Raw genomic sequence first — 26514 nt, 5'->3', positions numbered from 1 at the left:
CACTCTTTGGTCTTATTCACTCACCGTTCGCATGTTTTTCGTCTTCGGACCCTCGGGATCACCGCCTTTGTTACCACCTCTTCGAGCCGATTTCCAATCCGCTTCTCGTAGATGTGGGAGGGGTTTCTATTGAAACTAGGGGTCCTGTCACACCCTCCTTGCAAGGATTTTGTCTTATTCTAACCACGATCTATGGGGAGTTCACGTCCTGTGTCCTGTCAGCCGAATGGCAAAGGTCGTGTGATATTGCGGAGACTCTAAAGTTACTTATGTCGACGGCCGATGGTATTTTATCTAACCATCCTCTGCTACCAAGTGAACTGGAGGTCCCAGCCCTTTAAGATGAGTAGCAATACCCTGGAGATGGATGGGGATGCAGATTTTAATCAAATATCAATAATTGAAACGACACAAATAGCTTGGCAAAAGTTTGTCTGTTTTCATGCAAGTAATTAAAACAGGGAGTACAACGAACATCAGCAATCACTTGATACTCAACTCTCTCCACATTTCATAAAAAAGCTGGGTTCTTAAACCCAAAATTGGTCATAACTGACGTGCTGACCTGCGTCATTACCAACGTCATGCTACGTGGCAAACTACAAAAAACCTATCGGGAAGCGGGATTGGTTCTAAGTGAATAACTGTGTATAGGTGTTATATGTGTAGAGTAAAAGAGAGAAATAATTGGATACTTAACATCAGGTGGGGCAACTAAGCCTTCCCTCCAAAATGGCCACTATGAACGTCACTAAATGTACGTCGTCACATTGGCTACACAAATATAGGACCCCCAACTACGTGGTCCTCTACAATTCTTTGGCTACTAACTCCGTCAATAACTTTCAACCTACGTGAGCAGCACGCAAGCCGAACAACCAGGTGCGGGTAAGCTTGTCTTGATACCAGCTTCCCACGAATTAAAACTCTAATCCATCATCACCTCAATGGTTCAGTGTCAATTAGCACTTTGAAGTTGGCCTTGAGTTTGTACTGTTCTTTGAGAGTTTTCAAGGAGCATGGGTACTGTCTGGCTTCCGTGCGTAGGTGTGATCTTCTTATGCGTCCAACTTTCTTCAATCACGTGACTGGACACCACGATTTGAGCCTTTTTGTGTATTTGATTTTATTCTCTGATCGTACTCTGTCTTTTGTTTTCGCTTGACCTTCTTGAACAGGAGCTTCTGTTCTTTCACCTTAATTGTATCCGCTGTCAGACAATTCTAGTTCTGATAAGACCTTGGCTTTCTTGGCTCAGCCAATTCCTTAGCTGAAATATATTCTGTTTAATTCAATTGCTTTTGTAACTGCGACACCAAATTGAGGCCTTCCTCGTTGCTCAAGACTGCTTTATACGTAGTGGAAAATTCATTCTTTATTTAATCCATATATATCTATGAGGTATATATGCATATGTTGGCGCTTGCCGCGATCTATTCACCATACGCATGTGGCTAGCTTCATGATTGTTTTGCTGCTTGCGTTTCATTGCATCTGTACACGTTTAAACTACCTAAGTCTCTTCATCATGCTTATGGCATAAGTCTCTTCATCTTGATCCCAAGACGTCACTTATCCATGGTACTTCTTTGTTCTTCAAAAATCATCTGCCCTTCTGGTCTGGCTATCATCTTAATGTAGTCGATTCAGTTTCGTATGACATCACCATTCATCCTGAGCATTCAGTTTCTTTGTTACATCAGGAATCGCATTCAAATTCCCATCATATTGTCTTGGATGTAGGCAGGCATGGTTTCCTCAATGGGTACTTCACTTCCCATATTCTCTTAGGTATAGGTATTCTTATGGGTACTGCACAGAGTCGTTGCTCTTCTTCTTGCTTTCTTATTGGTGCAGTATACGTCACATACTTTGGTTCATACCTCTCAGGTAATGTAGGCGGGACCGGTGAAGTGGGGGTACTTGGCGCCTCCTCTAGACTGTTAAAGCAGCAGTTCTCCCTTGAAGATGCGGCGACACCAGACTCTCTGGCTCCTGCAAACATTATCGTACCTTATAGCAGAGTGGCCTATTATAAGCAACAGACCTAGACATGACAGTTCACTGTCATTGAGACGGAGGGCAGGACCTGGCTTCAGGTTGACAGTTTGACAGTTACATATGAAAGGTTGTTGGATTTCCTGTCTCCTTTGTTAACCTCTGTAGTCAGGCCCCACGGGGGCCTGTTTGAAGTAACCTCTATTCGTATGTTAATCGCTGCCACCAGCTGCAGGGCCTAACAACAGAGCAGGGCGGTTCCATGGAGCCTTTTTTAGTTAATGAGGCTGACCTTGGCAGGGGCAAGGTTGGTCCTCCCCCTTCCTGTAGATGACATGGTTCACTCCTGGCTGTCTCATTCAAACTAAATATGACAGGGGCAGACTGTGCCTGTAGGCTGTGTCCACACCAGAGTACACAAGTCTATGAGTTTGTAGTGGTGTGAGCCTAGGAAAATGTGTGTGGATTAGCCCCACTCATTTTCCTGAGGTTGGTCTACCATCATTCCATTTAATTACACATTTCAAAAGACGAGTACTTGCCCACCATGCGGATGGTTGAATTCCCCACATGCCCCTCCCCGCCCCCCCCCCGGCCTCAACATGTGAACCACCACCCTACTGAGGCTCTGGTTCATCATCTAGGCGAAAGTACCGCCTGAGGCCATCTGCATTTCCATGCTGGGAGCTTGGCTTGTACTGGATGTCCATATCATATCCCTGTAGGCATATGGCCCACCAAAAAAGCTTAGGGTTCTCCCATTGCATGGCCATTCAACCATCTAAGAGGCTGGTGGTGTGTTTAGATAGTGAAGTGTGACACAAAGATATGGGGTTTCAGCTTCTTCACTGCCCATACGACCGCGTAAGCTACTTTTTCAATGATGGCCTAGTTCCTTTCTCTTTTTGTTATTCGCCTGCTAAGGTAGGTGATAGGTTGCTCTACCCCTTGAGAGTTCAGCTGCGCAAACACTGCTACAATCCCAAAATCACAGGTGTCTGTCTGGATAATGAACTCCTGACCGTAGTGTGCAACTTTCAGAACTGGGGCCCTGCACAATCCATTCTTCAAATCCTGAAAAGAGGTTTGACAAGCAGGTGTCGAAATCACTTTCTTTGGCATTTTCTTTGAAGTTGCATCATTCAGGGGCATGACAATGGTCTTGTACCCCTTTATGAACAGTAGTACCCACTGAGCCCTAGGAAGGCCGCACCTATGTCTGTGTGGTGGGGATGTCCCAATCTCTAATAACCTGTACTTTAGCTTCCATAGGTTGTTTCTTACCTCCACCAACCAAGTGGCCTAAGTAAGTCACTTTGCCCTGCTCTATCTGGCCCTTTGTGGCATTGATAGCCAGACCTGCGTTATGCAGCGCCTATAGCACTTGCTTCAGGTGGGATAAATGATCCGCCCAGGTGTGGCTGAACACAGTAATGCTGTCTAAATTGGCCACACTGATGTTTTTTTGAGTCCAGACAAAACCTGTTAACCATACTCTGAAAAGTGTCAGGGGCATTCTTCAATTCGCAGGGCATCACAGCGAACTGCTAATGTCCTTCTAGTGTTGAAAATGCTGACCTGTCTCTCGCTCTTTCTGTCAAGCCAACCTGCCAGAACCCTGCTGTAAGGTCAAAGTTAGTGGCAACCTTGTCAATGAGCTCATCTGCCCAAGGAATGGGGTGAACATCTGTCTTTGTGACAGAATCAAGCCCCTCTAGTCCACACAAAAGCGGACTTCAGTCTATCCACCACTGTTCTTTCTAGGGACTAGTACCACTGGGCTAGCCAGGGGCAGTGTGATGGCTCTATCACTCCTAGCGCCAACATCTTGAAAACGTCCTCCTTGATGGTGTCCCTCACCTTATCTGACATCCGGTGAGTCCTTCACTACACTGGCTTACTGTCTCCAGTGTCCACGTCATGGGAACGCCAATCTGCGCAACCTAGATTCAGCGAAAACAGACTAGCAAACTGTCCCAATAAACAGCGTCAGTCTGTCAGTTGCTATTCTGACACGTCCGTTGCAAGGTTGACAATCTGTGGCTTCAGTGTGCAGGAGGTCTGGGAGGAGATCAGTTCGTCCTCAGTGTCTCCATCTGTCACCAACGCCATGACCAAGTCATGCCGGCTATAATGGGGTTTTAGCCGGTTGACGTGAAAGAACATGCCTATCTGTTTAGATCTGTTCACGTCACTGAGATAGTTTACCTCACCAACTTTTTCCAACACGCAGGACGGCCCAGTTCACTTGTCCTGAAGGGCGCTGGGTTTGACCGGTTCAATAATCCACACCCACTGGCCTGTAGAATATACTATCACTGTGGCCTTGTCGTCATGCCAGTGCTTCACCAGCTCCTGACTGGCCTTTAGATTCATTGTCAACTGTTCCATGTACTTTGTCATTCAAGACCGAAGGCCAAGTACATAGTCCACCACATCTCGCGTGGGGGATGAAGAGTTGCCCTTCCATCCCTCTCTCACTAGACTGGAGGGATCTCATACAGGGTGTCCAAACAGAATCTCAAAGGTGCTAAATCCTTCTCCGTCCTGTGATACTTTCCTGTAGTTGAACAGTAAGCTTGGCAGGAGAATATGCCATTTTCTCTTCGGGTGCTCTTCCAAGTCACCTATAATGCCTTTCAGGGTCTCGTTGAACCACTCAACAACCCCGTTTGTGGATGGAAGGATGTGGAGAACCGATGGGTGACTCCACATTCTTCCCAAATAGCCTTTATATTTACTGATATGAAGTTTGTTCCCGTCAGAAACAACTTCCTTGGGGAAATGAACATGGCTGAATATTCCTATCAGAGTCTTCGCAACCACAGGGGTTTTGATGCTTCTCAGAGGGACATCCTCAGGGTACCTTGTGGCGTGGTCTACCACCACCAAGATGTATCTGTTCCCTGAGCTGGTTTGAGGACCCAAAGGACCCACAGTGTCTATGCCTATTCTCTCGAAAGGCCGCCCAACCACCGGTAGTAGAATTAAGGGGACCTTTGTGGCACCGCCTGACTTGCCAGAAGCATTGCAAGTTGGGCAGGACCAGACAAATTCCTTCACCTTGTCAACAAACTCGAGCTAGTAAAAGTGTGCAGACAACCAGTCTTATGTTTTAGTCACTCCAAAGAGACCCGCTAAAAGAATCTGGTGAGCCAAATCCAAAAGGAACTTTCTGTGGCATTGGGAAATCACCAACCTTGGTGCCCTCGTCCTCAGAGTATTTTAGCTCACTGTACACGAGTCCATCCTCCCAGTTCACTTTGAACAGTCCAGAGGCCTCGCCTTTAGCCTTCTCCTCTGCCTGCTTCTGCAGGCCCGCCAGGACACTCTTTCTGGGTTAAAATAAGGCAGTCTGGTCTGGGCCCCAAGCTGATGTAAACTCATCCAGCTTAGGCAGGCCCTTCATATCTGAACTCATCTGGTCATCCACCTCCGGTTCCTCTGCTGCACCAGGCAACTCTGAGTTCACTGGGTCCCCTGCTACCAAAGTAGGGTCCTCAGTGGCTACAGGCCTCTCTCCCGCAGTAGTAGGCGACTCAGCAGTCTGTGGCACTGGACATGGGGCTACCGCCTACACGGGCCCCTCACACAAGCCCTCTGGAAGCACTCCAGACTTTAAGACTCTTAGAGTCTTCAATCTGGCAGCCTCTTTGGCCTTCGATCTGGTAGCCACCGTGACTATCTCGAATCCACAGACATGGGATCGGGATTTGGTCTTTCACGGCTACATGGCCCTGGGTCATTTCACATCACCAACTGAACTCCACTATCTTTAATGGGTGCTTACTCTGTCCTTCAAACCCACGGAACGTACAATAAGGTCCAGTAATATATTTTCCTGGCTGCACCTACTGATGTGTGACAGCAGTGAGGCTAGCTGCGGTATCTCTGACTGCTAGAGTTTTATGTCCATTGAAATACACATGCTCTAAGAACAGTAGGGTATTATTGGGAACTGGAATCTCTTCTGGAGACCTGGTACTGTTCCCACTCAGTGTAACCTCCACATTCAGCCACTCCTTGGCCTAGTGGGAGGTTCTCCTCTAGAAGGCCCACACTAATGATGGCCTCCTCCAGGAGTCCAACATTCACTATGGCTTGCTTGGCTAAACCCTTGCAAGCAGGATTGCCTTTCCTATGGCCCAACTCCTTGCACACAAAACAACCTTTGGGTTGTGAGAATGCAGGTGTCCCAGTTTTAGAAGTGCCTGCGCTCTTCTTTTCTGGATGCACGGCTCAGCTAAAGTTGTGGGATTTCCCTTCATTCTTTTGGCGACCAGACTTAGAAGAGGAGTGGATTGGACCTTTGTCCTTCCCATCCTTGTTACTGTTCTTGCCTGAAGATTTCTCTTCTGGTTTGGGCGTGCTCCCCTGAGCCTTTTTCTGGACTCGAGTACTTACAAATGTGAAGGCAGCCTTTGCAAGCTCCCTAGGATCTGTAATAGTCTTGTCATCAAGATGCTGGTGTAGGTCAACCTCACAATTCTTCACGACATGCTCACACACAATCAAATTGTACATCCCTTTAAATATTTCAACTTTGTTACCAGACACCCACCCGCTCAGATATTTCAATAAGTGTGTGAATGCTTCAAATGTCTGCCCACTTTTCTTTCCAAGCTTTCTGAAGCTCCAGAACTTCCTGAGAAGGGCCCCCTTCATGCTCTGATAAACAGGCTTTTCCTCTGGAGTTAACTGACGGGTTGCATCAGTCCCTTGGGTCTGCAAGCGACTCATCAGGGCTGCACCCCACAGTACCTCCTCCACCTCCTGTAGCTGAAAAGCAAGCTCAAGTGCTTCAAACCAATCAAATATATCCTTCCCCACTTCATAAGTCTGTACTAAATCTTTGGGGATGTGACGCTGGGGGTTTATACCGGACATCTTGGTTTGGGCCACTACTGCTGTTTTCGCTAGAGGTGGACCTGTTGGCCTCCTTCTCTTTGAGTGCCAGTTTGCGCAGCTCAATGGTGACCTTGTTCCGCTCTTTTTGTTCCTTCATTGCTAGTCTCCTTTCCTCCAACAAGCGCTTTCTAGCCGCTACATTGTTTACCACCGGAACAATTGCTCATGCCTTTCACAGTCTCTATGTCAAGATCCATGATTATTAACAAATTCCTAGCATTGTTATAAATGTTGCCTGCAACAGTACTTTTATCGTTGGGTAACTATGCTGTGCGCAAGGCTCCAACTAGATCCGACTGTCTGCCACCAATGTGACAAATCAACTTCCGGGGTACCAGTGATCCGGGGGTGAATATCAGTTTCTAAACCATCTACCAGCCCCACACCTATAATACACCAGAAGGGATCTGAACTGATTGAAATAACAAGCAAATTATAAACGTCCTTGTTCAATTTTGGTTACGTGGACGGAACAGCAGGCTTATATCCTGAAAGTGGTGGATCATTGGTTAGTTGCAACACAGCATAAATACAATTATTACCCAATAATAAAAGGAGTGTCCAGTCAAGGTTGTATTAAAAGTATCTACTTCATTAATCACAACAGACAGTCTAACAACACTACAAAATACAACCCACCCTCTAAAGGGATGCAGAGGGCAGATTGTTTCAAAAAATGAAAAGGGATGCACTCTGAATACTGACAGGAGGGTAGTCGGTATGGTTAATAACCACAACAGTTTGCTAAGGTTTCTTTGCTTTAGCAAAAAAGAACAATGGGTCTTAAATTAACTGTGGGGGCCTTCTGGAAATGACATAGGTAACAGAACCACATTGTACCTTGTGTTGTATTTGTTCTTGGTGCTGAACAGGGTTGCATCTGCTTCAGGGCCCTTTGCAGGCTTCTGTGACAGAGTTGGAGATGGGAATCGCTACAGGTATCAGGCAGCACGAAGGTTCGGCAAGCGAAGCTGGACGAATGGCTGCAGGTTGGCCTACACAGTGGCTCAGTGTCAGGAATCGTTGTCTCGATGATGATCATTGGTACTGAAGTGCTGGTCGAGACGTCTCAGATGTCTTTAAGCGACAGCGGCTTGACAACGGTCCGACTGGCACAAAAATGTCCTTTTACGGCTGACGTCGGTAGATGCTTGTCGCAGCACTTCTCCCAGCTTCTTCAATTGGCTTGTGTCATCCTTTAAAACGTACGGGCCAAAGCTGAGGAGTGTGTTACAGGCAGCTGCCTTGTCCTTGGTTGTAGGTTGACAACTTCTGGCACTTCCTTTCCATGAATCCATGGCATGCTGTGTGCTGGCTGGGTACTGGTTCTGGAGCTGTTGGAGGGTCCTCTGAGTTCTGCATCTCCCTCTGTTCCCTGGGAGATGTTTAGGGGAGGGATATTGTTTCCCTCTTTGGATATCCTGGCCTTCCTTCACTGGAGGAATATGTAAGGCAGACTGTACCTTCAGCTAGGGTCCACGGTTGAGTTCTTCTTTGTTACTTCTGGGTGAAGTCTTCAGATTATCTACAAAAAGAGGGGCTCAGCCCTCTTTTAAAGCCAAGTAGGCCACAGTGATTGATGTAGGCTAAGCCTACCTTAATGTATCAACCCTGGGGTCCCTACCATTAATCTCCTATATGCGTGAGGCCATAGCCAGAGTGCTTTGCAACAGGAAAGGTAAAGGAGTGAAAACAGGAAAAAGCTCGGGGCTCACTCCCTTGTGCTACTAAGGCCCACCCATCATCCTGTCTGTTGTGTTCAGAGTCTCTCTGGTTAATGGTCCTCAATGTGTGGTCGCTTTTAAAGAGGCAGGTCTCCCTTGAAGCTGCAGCAAGACCAGACTCTCTGGCTCTTCCAAACCACATTCTTGTACCTTATGAATGGGGTTCCCCTTGCGGGGTGGCCTACTGTACACAGGCCCAGACTTGACAGTTCACTGTCATTGATACTGAGGGCCGGAGCTGGCTTCAGGTTGACACAGTTACATATGAAAGGTTGTTGGGTTTCCTGTATTCTTTGTTAACCTAAGCAGTCAGGACCTATGTGGGCCTGATGGAAGTACCCTCTTTTGGTATGTTAATCGCTGCCCCCAGCTGCGGGACCTAACAAAAGTGCAGGGCGGTTCTGTGGAGCCTTTGTCAGTTAATCAGGCTGACCATGGCAGGGGGAAGGTTTGTCCTCCCCCCTTCCTGGAGATGACATTGTGCCCTCTTGGCTGTCGCATTCCAACTAAATTTGATAGGGGTGGACTGCGCCTGTATGCTGTGTCCACGCCCGAGTACACAGGTCTATGCATTTGTCGTGGTGTGAGCATAGGACAATGTGTGTGGATTAGCCCCACTCATATTCCTGAGATTGGTCTACTTTCATTCCATTTAATTAAAATGTTCAAAATAGCCCTTGTGAGCACATGCCCACCATGCAGATGGTCGAATTTGTCAAACGATCAGTGATGAAGAAGCAACTGGGAGTAATATCCCACTGAAAGTACCCTAAACAAGATACAGTGTGGTATTATGACCTTGTGACTTTGAGTTTGAGCCAAAATAAAGTAAGGCACTATATCTGCACAATTGTATTGCACTGACAGAAACAGGTAGAGACCAAGATTCCCCCAAGTTATGGAAAACCCAGAAACTTTATTATTTTACCCTTCTTTACAAAAATGATGTAGGCCAATCCCAAGGAGGGAATTCACGTTTGTCGCAGATCAAACTCTAGGCCCGAAGGTGTTTATCACAATCAGCTTGTTTTTGGAAATAAATTAAATTTGAACTTTTACCCTTGGAATCTTGGCCCAATGAAGCCTTGCTACATTTACTTTTTAATTGAACAAGTAATGTGCACATTTAAGCAATTCATAATCAAGATTTGTGCGTTAATAATTGTTGACTATTTAAATAATGATGAGCCAGCTCACCATGGTAGTATCTCAAAGCGCATATACTTTGTGCGACTTAAGGTGCATTGTTTCCCTCCCAGGGACAGCAGAACCTTTGTGTGTTTACGACGAAGTGACCAGAAATATGTGTGCTATAAACAGATGTAAAGAATGAAAAGGTGTGTGCACACAGGTGACAGAAGAGTGGAGATTTCTGTATTGTAAATATATAAGGAAAGTCTGGGCGCATGAGAGACTTGAGATTTGCTCTGGCTGTCCTAAGTATATTGTGGGTACGAATCTGTACAAACAACCTAATGCAAAAAAAAAAGAGAATTGAACTAATTTATTTGACCGAAAATAGTAGGTATTTTGATATATGTATGGTAAATAATAGATGGGGAGTGGGGTAAGGGTATAAGTTACGGTAGGGGGGTGCGAGAGGGAGCTGAGGGGGACTCCCTTTGCATTATAACAAAAAAAGTTAAAAAATCAAGAAGTAATTATCTTTTTTTTTCGGTCTTTACTCAATTCATTTAAAATATATATATATATCAAGGATATCTTTGTGGGTATGGTTGACCAAGGTCATGCCAATGGACAAACCATGCACTGCCTTCCTGGCATCCCCGCACTTGGAAACTGTTTTCTGTATCCCTGTAGCCCCCTACCAGCACTTGACACCTGATGTCCACACTTACCCTTGCTCTTGCCACCAGTTGGCTGCACTTTTACTTATTTCTTTTATTTATTCTATTTATTTTTACTGTTGTTCCCTTGTACTGCACTGCCCCTCCCCCACTGCACTTTTCCCTTCCCCCCTTCAGCTGCACTTGCGCGATATCAATGTCACCTGGCCTAGTAAGATTGTTGTCTCTGTCTTCCCTCTGTTCCCCCTCTCTTGCCTCGTCGCACCTTGAAACACTTGTGTATAGACGCATTATAAATGCCATATCTTACCATATCATATCAGTGTGTATGCAATGGGGGTGGGTGCTTCTGTTGCTTATGTGTGTGTTGTGTGTGAATTCTGTATTTTCTTGCTTCAGTGTATGTTGAGATATGTAAGAGTGTGGGGGGTACGTATGCTGTGTGCGGTCATGATCATTTTGGCTACATATTGCCTGAAATATGTAATGGTGTTGCTCAAGTGTATGTTTGTAATGTGTATGCAATTTGTTGTTGCATATGCGGGTTGTGGTTGTAGTTGTGCATGTTGTGTGTGTATTCTGTATTTTATTGCTTGAGTGTATGTTGAGATGTACACGCAGTGTGGGTGGGTGCGTATGCTGTCATGATAATGTTAGCTACATATTGCTTGTGTTATGTAATTTTGTTGCTCAAGTGTATGTTTCTAATGTGTAAGGACTGTGGGTTGTTGTGTATGCCGGTGTGGTTACAACTGCTTTGTGTATGTGTGGCGTGGTTGCTGAGCATATGGTTTTCAAGTATTTTTAAGTTGTTTCATAATTCTTTCTCTGGAAACTTGGTTGTCCGTGCACATGAGTCATATTTAGATACATTTTCAATCCTTAATGCCTCAAAATTAATCGTCGATTTAACATTTTTATTTCCAGTGCACTCATTCAAACTCTGGAAACCTGCAAAAAATAAGGAAAATCGAAGCTGACAATTTTGAGATATTTGGGCCACATTTTTTATCCCTATGGGAAAACCCCATGTTAAAAACTGTTCAAAATACGAACCAAGTAAAATACTGTTCATATATGAAGCCGTTAATGTACAAATCTGTGAAATTTTGTATGCACAGGCGGCTGTCTCAAAATATTACTCTGGAGTATTTTTAGATTTTTTCATGCAAGCATGCAATGGTTATTAAGAAAAGTCATTTTCTGAAATGCCATAGAGACTTTGTGTTAACATTAACTATGCCTTGCGCTAGCGCGAAGGCATCCTAATTATTTGAATATTTTTTTAGAAAAGAATTAATATGAAACCAACAAAAACATAAAGTCTACAAACATTAGAAATAATAACGTTAAAGTAAAAACATTAATTATATAATCAATACATTAAAATAATAATATTAAACTTAAATATCATGGTAAGCTCAACTAACCCTGTTATTGTTTTGTAATGATTAGCTTGGATGCTAACATTGTTTAACAGTGAAGGTGATATAATTTGTTGTATAAATATTTGTATTTGATAAAAATGTAAAACCATTTTTATTGATTTATGTTATAATGTGTATTCTATTTGGGATGTTTTTGTTACTATTTACATTTTGCGTTATTTAATAATGATTTGTTAGTAGAAATGTAATGTTTGTATTTGTGCCTATGTAAAGTATATCTATTATAATTTAGATGTAACTAAGTTTGTAAATCTTATAGGTTGTGTACATATTGTTATTTGTTGAAATAAATGCTACTAAATGGTGTTTGTTGTATTGTACGTTTTTTTGGTTGTTTAGTCTATGTTCTATGTTTTTGTGTACTCTTTGTTGTATTTTATGTTATGTTTATTGTTACTGAATTATATGTTTGTAATTGTAAAATCTAATTTGATTATTTTGTTCTAATTCAATAATATTGAAATGTTTAGTGTTTTTATTTTGATGTTAAAGTAGCCTTTTTAAATATATATTTGCTGAATATTTTATTTGTACATTTTATATGAATTATATGCATAATGTTTTTTTAATTATGCAGTATTTTTCTATCATAAAAATATGTTATGGTTTGTCGTATCAATGGTGTACATTTAATTAACTTTGTAATACTTTTGCTTTTTTTAAAAAGATTTGTTTGTATGCATATGACTTTATATTATATAACATTTGATGTGTTCAGATTTATGGGTGTGCTAAGGTTACCATGTTGTTTGATTTTAATAGAATATTTTCTTAAACGTATTGCTAAAATATTTTTATGTTGTTTCCTTAGCGTTCAGTGGCGGTTGGTGAATTTTTTAACCGGATTGGCATAAACCTTTCTACAAATAAGCCTGAGTGTAGAGAGCGATCCTGAACAAATTCTGGAGGGTTTGGTGTGCGGGGGGGGGCTTCTCACCCAGAACATTCTTAAAGTAATGGGTTGAAATTGTTCCTTTTTTTCTTTTTGAAAATCGTATTCTATTGGCATTTTCTGGTTATCACATCATACATTAAATGTCATGAATATTCGCCTTCGAACATTTTAACAATAACCCTTGCCCCTCCCTCACCCTCAGCCATGAATCGGGTGCTGGTATCTAGTTCGTCTGGCGAGCTCATGTAAACCTTTTCAAGGCACAGTCTGTCAGTTCTTTGCGGACTGATGTCTTGGGCTCAGCTTTTTATGGTATTTATGGGGTGGTTATTAATGTAGTGCCCCATGCACGTGGGGCGACATCCCTAGTGGCCATTAGAGTCCGAATTGGGCCCTGGGTTTGCTGTTGTCACTTCAGGCCAGGCGTTCATACTTCTCAAAAAAGGGGAGCCAGAGTTCTTCGATATTGGTTCTAGATTCATCCATGAGATGTGTCAGAAACTCCATGTCGTAGATGACCCGGACCTTGTTGACCCAGTCTTTTTCTCCTGGAATGTGTGGGCACTTCCACTTTTGGGCCAGGCAGCACCTAGCCACCACCAACATGACCTGTAGCATGTGACCCTGGGTTTCCTCATGGTCGTCTCCTACATCAATCCCGAAGAGGAGGAGCCAGGGGCACAAAGATCTAACCACGCTATCGACCCCTTTAATCCAGGATAGTACCTCTCCACAGTATGTTTGAACCATGGGGCATTTCCAACACATGTGTATGTAATCACCTTTTTCTTTCCAGCATTTCCAACAGTGTGGGTCATATCCCACCCTCATCCTAGCGATCCTCTGGAGGGGGAATAATGCAACCTATGCAATATCTTCAGGGCCTGGTGCCGGTACTGAAGCGAGGTCGTTGATCGGCTAGCTCGTATGCACATTTTGGACCATCTTTTATCATCAATTGCCCCTCTCAGGTCCCTTTCCCATTGTGTCCGGGTTGATGGGGGTTCCCCAGGGGCCAAGTGTAAGAGGAGTTTGTAGAGGCGAGATATGACCCCCCTGGAGCCCCGGGTGGAGATTAGCAGTGTGTCGAATTCTGTCAGGTCTCTCCTGAGGGTGTCCCCCCACAAAGGTTCGGTGAGGACTCCCTTGAGCTGGAGGTAGCGGAACGGTGAAAGTTTGCCCAACCCTAGGGCCTCCTCCAGGTCTAGTAGGGTTAGGAAGGATTCCCCCACCCAAAGGTGTCCCGTTCTAGTGAAACCTGCCTCATACCATTGCTGGAACGCAGCCGGTTCCGCTATTTTATCTTTAAACGGGGGTGGCCCAAATGCAACTCAGCAGAGAGGGCCATGTGGTGAGCCATCTGTAGTAACCTCCTTCCTTCCAGACCGACCACAGGACCCCCAACACTGGGTGGTGTAGTACCCTTCTTGGGATACGCGATTTTGGGACCCACAACCATTCATCCACCGTGACTGGGGCTAGTACCTTGTTGTCCATTGCCACCCACTGCTTTTCCGTCCCAGGGTTAAAGTGATCCGTCAGGACCCTCAACTGGGCTGCCTTGTAGTATGTTTCAAGGTCCGGGAACCCCACCCCTCCGTCTTCCATGGGCTTCGTTAGGACCTCGTATGAAATCCTGTGCTTCTTGCCCGCCCAGAGGAATCTCAAGAGGGTTCGTTTTATTTCCGTCAGGAAGGTCTTGGGCACCTGGATGGGGAGCATCTGGAAAAGGAATAGGAATTTAGGGAGGACCACCATTTTAATCAGATTAAGACGCGCCATCCATGAGAGCCCCCAGCTTGGCCATCTCTCTATATCCCTCTTGACTTCTATCCAGAGTGGGGTGAAGTTATTGGGGTAGAGGCCTGTAGGGTCCCCTGTGACTTGGACTCCCAGATAACGGAACCCATCCCTCTGGAGTCGGAAGGGGAGCTCTCCCACATACTCTGTCTCTGTCTCCGATAGATTTCCCTCTATGAAAGCCACCGACTTCCCCAGGTTAACCTTAAATCCCGAGAGTTCTCTGTAGCGCGTTAGGCCCTGCAGCACATGAGGAACCGTCTGGGATGGTTTGGTAATGTAAAGAAGCGCATCATCTGCGAATAGGATAATCTTACAGTGGGAGTCTCCTATCAGTACCCCGTTGATTGCCTCATTCTTCCGGACTGAGACCGCCCAAGGCTCCATGACCAAAGCGTATATTAGAGGGGATAGTGGGCAGCCCTGTCTCGTACCTCTCCCCAGGGGGAAGGCCCCTGATTCTGTCCCGTTAACAACCAACATGGCTGAGGGGGCAGAGTATAACGCCAACATCCAGCCCAACCATCTAGGTCCCATTCCCACCGCAGAGAAGACCTCCCCCATGAATCCCCAACTGACCTTGTCGAAGGCCTTCTCTGCATCGAGTGCCAGGAGCAGAGCCCCTTCATCCCGGACCGCCTTTGAATTTAGTACATGGAGGGTTTTGCGCATGCTGTCAGAGCTTTGTCTATTAAGGATAAATCCCGCCTGATCTGGGTGGACCAGACGGGGAGGCATCTTTCTAGTCGGGCAGCTAGAATTCTGGCAAAGATCTTAGCGTCCAGGTTCATGAGGGAAATAGCTTGTATGATCCGCAGTCTGCCGGATCTCTGCACGGTTTGGGTATTACAGTGATGAGGGCATGTAGGAAGGTGGGTAGGATTGTGTCTCGGTTTCTAATTTGATTGAACAATTTGGCCATGGGTTCTGCTAGAATGGCTTACCACTGTTTATAGAAATCTGCCGTATACCCATCCCCCCGGGGCCTTTCCCACTTTTAGCCTCTTAATGGCGCCTTTCATCTCCTCAACTGATATGTCCCCCTCCAGCCCCTGTAGCTCCTGCTCGGTCAGTCGGGGTAATGGATGTTCCACTAAGTATGCCCGGATCCCCTCCACTGATTCCCTCCCTTGTTTTGTGTAGAGTTCCCTGTAAAAGTCAGCGAAGCATTCTGCTATTTGCTCCTTCTTGTTGCACTCATTGCCCCCTTTATCTCTGGTGGGTCCCACCCTCCTTTCCATTCTACATCCCCTGGCTCTACGCGCTAGGAAAGTCCCCACTCTATCCACCCTTTTGTAGTACCTTTGTCGTGTGTATCTCAGTTTCTTGACCACTTCCCCTATGAGGACTGTATGAAGTGCCTGTCTCTTCCCTTGCATCTTTATCAGGAGGGCCTCCCTGTCCTCCCCATCGAGCTAAGCCTTGCGCGCAGGGCCTTTAGTTCTTCTCGGAGTTTGCTTTCAATAAGTCCTCACTCTTGCTTACGCTTGGAGCCCTCGGCTATCAGGAGACCCCGAAAGGTGGCCTTGCCGGCTTCCCACACCATCACCATGTCGGATTCCCCGTTGTCATTTATTTCAAAGTAGGCTACCCTCTCATTCCTTAGGAAGTCTCTGAAGACTGGGTCTCTCAGGTGTCTGTCATTGCAGCGCCATCGGGTGGATCCCGGGGACAAGGGAGCGACCAGTTTGCCACCAACAGTTTGTGGTCGGACCATGTTATTGCTTTCACCCTGAGGTGCGAGGCCACTCCTCCCCCCTCCTCTGAGTTTAAAAGCAGGTCAATTCTCGTATAGGTGTAGTGTGGAGGGGAGAAGAAGGTGTATCCCCCAGGGCCTGGCCACGCCTTGCGCCACACGTCTGCCCAATAGTGTTCACTGAGGAGAGTTTGTAGAGCTAGATTGTCTTTGGTGACACCCTTCGGCCCCGCACCTCTTGCCGTCCACCAGTCCAGGTTGGGGTCCATTATGAGGTTGAAATCCCCTCCTAGTATCATGGCCCTCCTCTGCCCATTCATCCATTAGTCTGAAGATCTGGGTCAGGAACCGTATCTGACCAGAGTTGGGCACGTATAGGGTGGCCAGCGTGATAGGTTCGCCCTCACAAGTGCCCTTGATCCCCAGGAATCGCCCCCGAAGCCCCTCTTGGTTTCTATATTTGTGAGGTGGAGAGTCTTGTTCAGAAGAATGCCCAGCCCTTCCTTCTTTGAACTTCTATGGGAGGCCTAGAAGTTGCTCCCAATTTCTTTTCCTTTAATCAGCAACTCTTTGCCCTGTTTGTAGTGAGTTTCTTGTAGGAAGAGTACCATCAGCTGTTGTTTGCGGAACATGTTGCTGGTCAGTGATCTTTTGTTTGGAGAGTTTAATCCCTTGACATTGAGCGTGCCTATCCTACCTTCAACTATTGTCGTCCTTGATCGTGTTTTCTTTGTGCACCTCTATTTGTTTCCGGTGTGGAGCCCGTTGTGAAGCTAAGAGCCCCTTCTCGATCTGGCTGAACCCATTTCCCTCAAACCTTATAGGGTTGTCCCCCCCTGATCCCTCCCCCTTCCCGGTTCACTGCCCCCTTTCCCAGTTGTCGAGGCGTTCGTCTTCATCCCACGATGGTTGTCGGGACTGGTCAACGAATCACCAGGGCTTCTTTCCCAGCCCCAAGTGTCATAGTTTGTCTGGATTCCCCAGCATCAACTGCTTGTCAGAGCCATTGCCCATTTAGGTTTGTCAGAGGGTCTCACACTCCAGACTTCGATGTGCTGCCCCCCTCCCGCCTCCCATCTCACTAGTATTTCCTTGGCAGGGCCAACCACGTCCTGGCCCTCGGTGGCAAACTTCAAACTGGCTCCTCTAACTCAGGAGCTAACCTGATGCCAACGTGTCAAGTGAACTTACTGTCTAGGGACCTCGGTCCTCGGTTTCTCTGATGAATTTGTGTGTGGCCGTCGGGCCAGCAACATTTTAGACTGAAAGCTATATTGCGGCGTCTGGTTCATTTCAGGTGTCCCTCGGATGCCGAGGAGGGGTGTATAGTTTTCTGAAACTTGCGGGCCCCTTTCACCTTTGCCTTGCCTCTTAAATTGTCTGGGCCGCTAGGGCCACGACCCGGGTCCCGCATGTGTCCGTCACAGCCAGCTGAGGGGCCAGCCCGATCATTTAATAATTCTTCCGTGACCCTCTGGATATCTTCTTCAGATACAAGGTGGTGCTTCTCTCCTTTCCATTCAAATGCTAAGTAGAAGGGGTGGCCCCAACGGTATCTGACCCCTCTCTCCTGGAGCCATTTAGTGAGGTTGCCGCATTTCTTCCTCATCAGCAAGGTGAGGGCCGAGAGTTCTTGGAAAACAGCCGCCTTGGAGTTCCCGTATTGTATGTTACCAAGAGTCCTAGCCTTCTCCAAGATCCTAGCCTTGTCGCTGTAATAATGTAATCTCGCTAGGACCGAGCGAGGGCCCTTGCCTCCACGTCCGGCGCGGTGCACTCTGTCCATTTTGATGTCTTCAGCGGCTTCTGTGCCCAGAATGATCTGTATGATGTTGTGTATCTTGCCCTCTAGGCCAAGCGGGCTCTCTCCCTCCGATTCCACTAGGCCGAAAGTGCGTAAATTGTTTCTCCTTTCCCTGTTTTCCATGTCGTCAACCTTGAATCTTAGTTTCTTTTCGCACCGCTGGACCTCCATGAACCTGGCTTCCATTTGAGTCTCTAGAAGTGCAGTGGAGAGTTGGTTGTTTTTTCGACCCATTCCATGCGGTCCTCCAGAGTTGTCACTTTTGTGGTGAGGTCTGCCAGCTCGGCCCCCACGTCTGTTCTGATCACCCGGATCTCTTCTAGGATCATCTGGATGTTGTTCTGGATCGCGTTCTGGATTTCGTTCTCGCCAGAAACCATTTCGTTCTCGTCAGCTCGGAATTGGAATTTGGAAACAGCTTCCTTCCAACTCATGTAGATTGTGCCAAGGTCGGGTGTGTGGACGGCCCCGCGGAACCCGTGTGGTGGTTGCTGTCCCCCCGACCCACTTCAATTTATCTCCTGACCGGTGTTTCAGAGACTTCAGTGGTTGGGCTGTTATACCTGTAGTCAGTGGTCCGCGGATGAGTTGGGTCGGGGTTAGGTCGCTGGTTGCTCGTCTGGCCCCTGTTTCAGGGTCTCTTTCCAGGGATCTCTTGGTCCTTCTGGGCCTGGTGCAGGGCAGCCCCGGGTCTGAGGTGCGCCGGGGTCCGGCGCGTGGGCCTTATCCGTGGTGAGAGTGGGCTTTCTGTAGGGTGAGCTTGGGCCCAGGGGCTTTTGCTGGGTAGATGATGCTTCTCTCTGTGGCCCAGCTACGGGGGTGATCACTTGGGTGGTGGCCATCAGTCCGGACCCCTTCTGTATTTTCCACACCAGCTGTGTGGAAGGCACGCTCCTGCGTCGGCCCAGGCTGGAAGGGGGTCCTGTTAGGGTTAACGTGACCTCTCTTGGTGTCGCTGGGCGCCTGTGAGTGACTCTCCAGTGGTTGATGTTGTGGGCCCTGTGGCTGGGGACCAGCGTCTGGGTGCGTGGGCTCGCAGGATTCGACCCTCTGATAGTGGTCGTAGATTGGCTAGTCCCCCTTGCATGGATGGTGGGGGTCAGTGCCACTTGCCCGGGGCCCCCTATGTGCTACCTCCTCACCTTGTTACACGTGTCCCTGCGGTGTTGGGTCCCCAACCAGCCAACGTTCGGGCGCGCTCCCGCGTCGGCCCAGGTTGGAGGGGTCCCGGAGGCATTTGATTCTTCAGGCCTGACTTCAGGGACTTGAGGGCTCTTGGGTTCTTCTGGGCATGTGTCCTTTAACCCTCACAGTGGTCTCACAGGTTGTGGCACGGTGGGGCCCCCACGCGGGCCATGGGCATTGCCAGCGTTCGTTGGGGGCTTCCCCCTGAAAAGCTCCTCATCTTTTTGTCTTGGCCTCCGCTCCTGGCCGCTCCTCCCATGGACCGCGGTATGGGCGTGCCCCCATGCCGGCCCCGTAGACAGTTGCTGGTGCTGGGCTCGGGGGCGGGCGACCGCCGAGAGGGTGGGTAGTGGCACTGTTTCCAGCAACGTGGCCCCCACCTCCTTTCCGCGGTCCCTCTCGATGCACGCCTCACTGGTGGTGTGCGGGGGCTGTTGCACCCCGCTACACACCATGCTGATGGTGATGCTTGTCCGTTGGGAGGGGGTGCGCCGTCTAGGCCGCAGGTGCAGCGCGTCCGGTGGGACTCTGACCACTCGCCTGTTGTTGCTCCCCATGCGCTGCTCTGTGGCGTAGCGTGGAGTCCCGGAGGGGGAGGGGCGCTCGCACTCCCTGCCGCGTAGCTCAGGCCTGGGGGCACCTCCGAGCTCCAGACTTCAAACGTTGTGTTGGGCTTTGCTCAGAAAGCTTTTCTTGGCCTCGTGAGTGGGCTGGGACCTTCCTTCTCCTCTGTCTCTGCAAAGTTCCTGGGGTTTGAGCGGGAACTCTAGGCTCAGGCAGCCATCTTGTCTGCACCCCCTGGTGGCCTACAAAATTGTGCACTTTACGGCACATCTTTTTGAAAAAGTGGGTAAAAAAAACCCAACAGTTTGCAATTGCTTTTCTTGAGTAACCCATGAAAGAATCCAATAGTTGCAACTCACGTAATATTACATAGGAGCATTTTCCAGTCCATTTTCATGATGGCTGCACCAATATCTGCCACCATTCCCGTATAAGAACATACTCATGCTTGCTTTGCACAAAATGGCAGTAATGAGACTGTAAGAAAATAGGTCTAAGCTGGCTTTGCCAATATCCCATTGTAAGAACCTAATCCTGCTGGCTTTGCAAGTAAAAAGGACAAGAGAAAACATGTCAAGACTGGCTGCAGAAAAAAACCCAGATCATACTGGTTTTACCTTTTACGCCGGTAAAAAATGCAACGCCACGTCAAAAAGTGTATTCAGACTGGTTGTGCCAAAGTAGGCCAGTCTAGCCATTTACAACATGTTTGCTTTACTCTTGATCCCCATTATATCATGCCATGCCAGCCCAGCAACAACATATATCAAGGCTCGCCCACCAATATATGAGAATCTTGCCACGTTATAGCAAAATGGGCATCAAGAGTAAAGCAAACATGCATCATGTTTCTTTTACTCTTGATGCCCATTAAAACATGCCACAGTAACAAAGTGTATCCAGACTAGCCCACCAATGTTAGCTAAAACCTAAATAAATGCACAGTGAAGTAATTCAGAACATGGTCCTCTCACATGTGGCCCATATTTCAAAAACAGTGACTATTCATTACGGCCAGACACGGCCCAGCACCTGCCTCAACTCCCCACATATTCCCAGAATCATGGTGCCTTACAAGGTCAAATACAAAGGAAGACTCAGGCTCGTGGTCTAGGGATAAGGGATAGTGTCTTATTTAATTGGAAGAATGCAGGTGTTGGGTTTCTCTCCCCCTATTCCCATTTTTGGGTCATGTGTTGAAGGCCTGTCAATTGCTCAAGGTTGGTAAGGTTCCAACCAGTAGAAACTCTTAATGTTGTGCCGCACAGTGTATGTTGCATTAGCCAATAAGCTACTCTAAAGATGACATGTATTCGCTATTATCAATTTAGTGTAACCAATGAATAGACTAACCCCTACAGCTTCCATATACAGTCAATCCCCTTAACCAATACCTCAACCCCGTAGGTTTTTGTAACCAAGATTGTGATGCGACGTCAGTGATGATGCGTTTTCTGTTTTTATTTATTTATTGTTTGCTTGTTAGGCGGTTATACAATAAGAAATACTGTAGCGCCCACAGGGCTAGGGAGGGAGCAGGAGTGGGAAATACATTAAAATACCTAAAAAACACAGGGCCTCATTACACGGATGGCGGTAAGGATTTACTGGTACCGGTATTTTACTGGTACCGGTAAATCCTTACCGCCTTACTACGAGGTCCCTTTGCGGGTTGAGGAATTTAACGCCTGCTTTTTGCAGGCGTTAAAAACCAACCCGCAAAGGGACCAGGGAGCTAATTACGGTACCGCAATTTGCGGTACCGTAATTAGCGCCTTCCCCATTCCCATAGAGCCCTATGGGGCAAAAATGGGACTGGGGAAGGGCAATGGTGGAAGGGGGAATTACCGCCCCGCCAACCTTGGAATAGGGCGGTAATTCCCCTTTCCACCAAGGCGGTGCTGGTATTTTACCGGCATGAACCATGGCGCTAATAGCGCATTGGTTCACCGCCATCCGTGTAATGAGGCCCACAATACCTAAGAGCAGTGGGGGAAAAGGAAAAGAGGACAAACCTGCTATGCCTTGTGAGTATTCAGAACGGGCCAGTGCAGCAAGGAAGAGGGCAGGTGGGAGTGCTGAGGGGGTCTGAACGCATGGGTGAGCCACAGATGAAGTGCTAGGAATGTTGAGTGCTACATGGCCATGCTCAGGAAGATCTGAGAGATCACAACTTTTTTTGTTTTTGTTTTTATGCTGCCCTTGCTTTCTGTTGGTTGTTAATAAAGCAGGGTTTTGCCATTAACCTTGACTATTTCCGTTTTTCTGTTTGGGATTTCCCAGCCTACCATTTCCGCTTAAGCGGGGGTTTTCTAGACCATTATTACAGGATTGTCGAATGCTTCTACCTTCCTCCTGCCCTTGTTTTTCTTTTCACTCTTAGGGCCTCATTACGACCCGGGCAGTAAGGGATTACCGGTACCGGTAAGGGCACTGGTGCCGGTAATCCCTTACCGCCCGGGTCATAATGAGGCCCTAAGAGTGAAAAGAAAAGAAAAACAAGGGGAGGAGGAAGGTAGAAGCATTCGACAATCCTGTAATAATGGTCTAGAAAACCCCCGCTTAAGCGGAAATGGTAGGCTGGGAAATCCCAAACACAAAAATAGAAATAGTCAAGGTTAATGGCAAAACCCTGCTTTATTAACAATCAACAGAAAGCAAGGACAGCATACAAACAAAAACAAAAAAAGTTGTGATCTCTCAGATCTTCCTGAGCATGGCCATGTAGCACTCAACATTCCTAGCACTTCATCTGTCTGACCTGTCAGGGTGGCCGTATCTCTCTGCAAGCCGGCACCCTAGCTGCCATTGAATGCTTTTTCCTGTTTCGCATTCAGCACAATGTGCATGGAGCTAGCTTGCTCGCAAGTTTGTGCTTACCTGTCTCCCCATCCGCAACCTTCCACTGAGTTCCCCAGCACTCATGATGCTTGGTGAGATGTATTTCCATTCCATGGGCGCCTCAGGGGCAGGGTGCTACAAGCCTGGTATACTCGCTACCCTTAAGGTGTTTAATGAAAGTTCACATACTAATGTGTTATGTAATTCTTGTTCTTGATGCTATAACGCTTGGCACTTTACTGTGGGGGATCCCATGTAGCTGCATAGATAATACACCTCCTTGTGATCAAAAAGGGCAGGGCTACCCCGCAGCAAGTGTTTTGGAATTACCTGCGAGTGTGGCTTGGCATGTCTGGATGAACATGCACACCCTACTAGGGTCCTAACAGTTAGCTTGTGGATTCCCTTCACCGCCAAACACCCCCATCCTCTCCCAAAGCCACCCTAGATGTGACTCCACCACAGAGCACGCAGATAGGTCAGCCAACTTGGATGCCAGAATTATCTGCTTGCTCTGGTTGGCTGAAATGTTTGTCATTGCAACTAATCAGAACATTCTGGCCTCTTGATTGGCTGAAATGGTTGCGCACCTGGCACCTGCACACCAAAAGCGAAAGTATGTGGAAGTATGGCTCACGATTCTTACAGTTCACCTGTGTCAGTGAAGTGGAATTCGTCCCGCCGGGGATGGGGGCTATTGGGGAGGTTCTGCAGATTTAGCTCAACTGACAACATTCTGCCCTCTACTATCTCGGTAGCTGCTGGGAGTAGTTTGAGTTAATACGATATGTGTTCACATGTGTGTTGATATGATCGCAGATACCTGTCAATCGCAGCCAATAAGGAGTCTCCCAAGAAGTCTTTATCATGAAAATCATCACATTTGACTGTTTAGCTATTACCGTAAAGTGAACATCACTCATCCAGAGTTAAAAGGGTCACACAACTTTGCTTCTATTTCAGATTTAGGCTGCCCAGCATTGCCAGTGTCTATTCATTCCCATCCGAGTGAAGGGGAGGCATCAATTTCACAATTGCATTTGCGACTTGCACACCATGCTTAAGTTGGTGGGCGTCTTAAGAGTGCAAAAAAAGTTGAGAGGCTGAGCTGAGGGGGCATTCCCCTGCGTCACCATTCAAATGCCTATATACAATTTTACAGTTGGGTAGCTGTACTGTACGTTTTTTTAAAACAGAAAACACAGTCTAGTAGTGTAAGGCAACGCCTCCATTTCTGGAAGGTTGCAGGTGGTGACAAACAAATCCTGCACTTCGCCCCTTTTCCATACAGTAATTTTATTCAAAACAGAAATACAAATGTATCTAAAATCATATGTGGCATTCAACACAACAATTGAGGTAATTCATATTTCCTACATTTCACAGGTTGCCACACAACATTAATAACATGTTTGTAACAAATCACAACGATACAACAAATGAACAGAATCAATACATAGCGTTTTCCCTGCTCGTTAAAAGTGCATTTGATAGTTCAGTGCGTAGAGTGCGGGGTTAGTATATTAGAGTGCTGTGTGTACAGTACTTATACGTGGCAGAACAAGTAGAACTTGTATTTATGTTAAATGTTAAAGGTATTTATACCGCGCGCGGTCACCAACGGATTTGGTCCCCAGGCGCTCAGTTATAGTAACGTGTGTAGCTAACCTGTAAGAGGTGTCATTTTGATTTGAGAACATTGCCATCTATTCACATGTCTAGTATTTAACCAATCACTGCCATCTGTCTTTTAAGATAAAGCTTGCGAAACCAGAACGCTGCCATCACCTCTTCAGGAGAAAACATTGAACTATGGGTATGTAGAAATGCATTCCTCACATTTCAATAGAATCAATGCCATTATCATGTTTAGTGGATTATGTGTCTGTGAACCAGGCCCAATTGGGTGTCAGGGCGCAGTACAAAAGCGATGGGACTTGTAATTGTAATGGCTTCTTTATAACGCGCTTATTACCCAGAGGTTTCTAAGCGTGGACTCGGGAATCTAAACTGTCTTGCTCCGCGTCGTCTTGCTTCCAAGACGAGCGCGTTGCCCCTGAGTTATCCTCCCGAGACTTAATTTAAAGGGGTTTGGGGCGGGGGAGTGGGGTTAGAGCAATGTAAATATTAAAGCAGTACATAAAATCACTGGTTAGGTACAATTTAATACAATCCGTACATAGAGAAAGATTAACACTGGCATAAGCAGTAGATGATTCTAGACATATTCAGAGTTAACTTTGGGGTTTCACATCAGGGGATGTATTACAGAACCTGTGTGCTGAACAGAGCGCAGGCTACTGGCAATCACAGCTGCACGGTAGTTCCTAAAGTGCAATGCAAAAGAACTCGGTAAACACTCCTATCACACATGAGTGTGTTTCAGTGCATGTGCAAAGGTGTGAAAGGGGCGACAACGAAGTCCCTCTGTTTTATACTGCGGGGACAATTGTGCATATGTACCCGCAGGTGCCATTCAGTGTACTGACTCAAGGGCATGCACAAACCTTTTTGAATCCGAGCAAATATATGGAGTTCACTTGTTTTAATATTGTTTGTTTTAAAAAAAAAATATTATCAATGCTTGATTTTGTACTCTTTCAACCACAGTTTCCTTTAGAATCTGACTACATGTTTTACTAAGCAGGGAATTTTAGGTATGAATGCAGGTAGATAAAGAATTAGGTAATTAAATTAAAAGTATTGTTATACAGTGAGGCTTTTAATGTGTTTTTTCATTACCTGCTTGTGTCACAAGGTTCTCAATAAGTCACAAGACACGTCCAATATCTTTCTCTATTTGTAATAAAAATGTATACAAAAAGAAACAACGGGGTCAAGGTTGTGGTCTCTGTGTTCTTTACCTCATCCTTAAAGAGGGCTCCCACCTCCCTACACCAGGCTACATACTCAAACCGCTCTGGTGACAATACATATGTTATATAGCCAAGTGATCTCTACTGTTTAAACTAGCCCTTCTATAAGAGGGCCAAAAGGCAGAAGCCTTGTCTGTCTAATTCCCTCAGGGACTTCCTAGGTGATCAAGCGAGGTAGTCTGTTTGCCCTGGCTCCCTTCCTCATGATGTCTGTCTCTCAATCTTTTCTTCACTCTACTTTCACTACCACTGTTTTACCTCGCCACATTCCGCCTCCTACTCTCCTCTCTCTCGTTGCTATCTCTACTATCCAGCTCCCTTCTGATCTCGCCTCTGTATACTTCTCCTTCCTCTACCCTCCTATGCTTATCTGCCTCTCACGTCCCACCCACTCCTCTCTCTCGCTTATCTGAACCCCTTCTCCTGCTCGCCCACAAGAGGATCTACAATCACTTACACGCACACACACTCTAACAACCAAATGATACCACCAACTCGTCCCAACACCTTACCTTCACTTTTTGCAAAAACTCCAAATTCTCCTACACCTGGCACACCCCCCTCTCTGGTCTCTTGGTCTTCCTCTAGCTCACCAAAACACCTCTCTTCGCTGACTGATTCTTCTGGCTTTCTTGTAGCCAGCCTCATCCGGCCTAGAAAGTTCTGTGGGCTCCCATTACGCACCTGAAACAGTTGCTTCCCAGGGTAACCTCATTTTCTCCCATCTTCTCCCTTTGTGGGCTGGATTCTCTCCAAGAAGGTTTCATTAAGAACTTTATCACTGTCCCCTTTTCTTCCTGCCAGCCTGCGTGTTCACCATGGTGGTTTGTCCTCTGGGCCCCTCCTTTATCAAGACAGTTAATGACCACAAAGGCTTTGGGCAGTGTTCACTGGTCTCCACTTTTGGCCGGTTCTTGTTTATTGGGTCCAGGAGCTTTGTGGTAATTGTATTTTTTCCCTGCACAGT

The 26514-nt window shown here is 46.7% G+C and overlaps 1 long non-coding RNA gene across 1 annotated transcript in view; it reads left to right on the top strand.

Annotated features, from left to right (window-relative positions):
• The window catches only part of LOC138488308 (uncharacterized), a 369848-nt gene extending 345358 nt beyond the window's left edge, over positions 1-24490 (top strand). The window contains exon 4 of the long non-coding RNA XR_011274634.1: positions 24427-24490. This is a non-coding gene — a long non-coding RNA (uncharacterized lncRNA). The remainder of the gene's footprint in view (positions 1-24426) is intronic.
• The last annotated feature ends 2024 nt before the right edge of the window (positions 24491-26514 follow it).

This window comes from Ambystoma mexicanum, chromosome 9 (genome assembly GCF_040938575.1).
Source record: "Ambystoma mexicanum isolate Mex_15411 chromosome 9, UKY_AmexF1_1, whole genome shotgun sequence".
NCBI lineage: Eukaryota > Metazoa > Chordata > Amphibia > Caudata > Ambystomatidae > Ambystoma > Ambystoma mexicanum.
The sequence above is the reverse complement of the archived record's forward strand: the minus strand, read 5'-3'. Positions and strand labels throughout refer to the sequence as shown.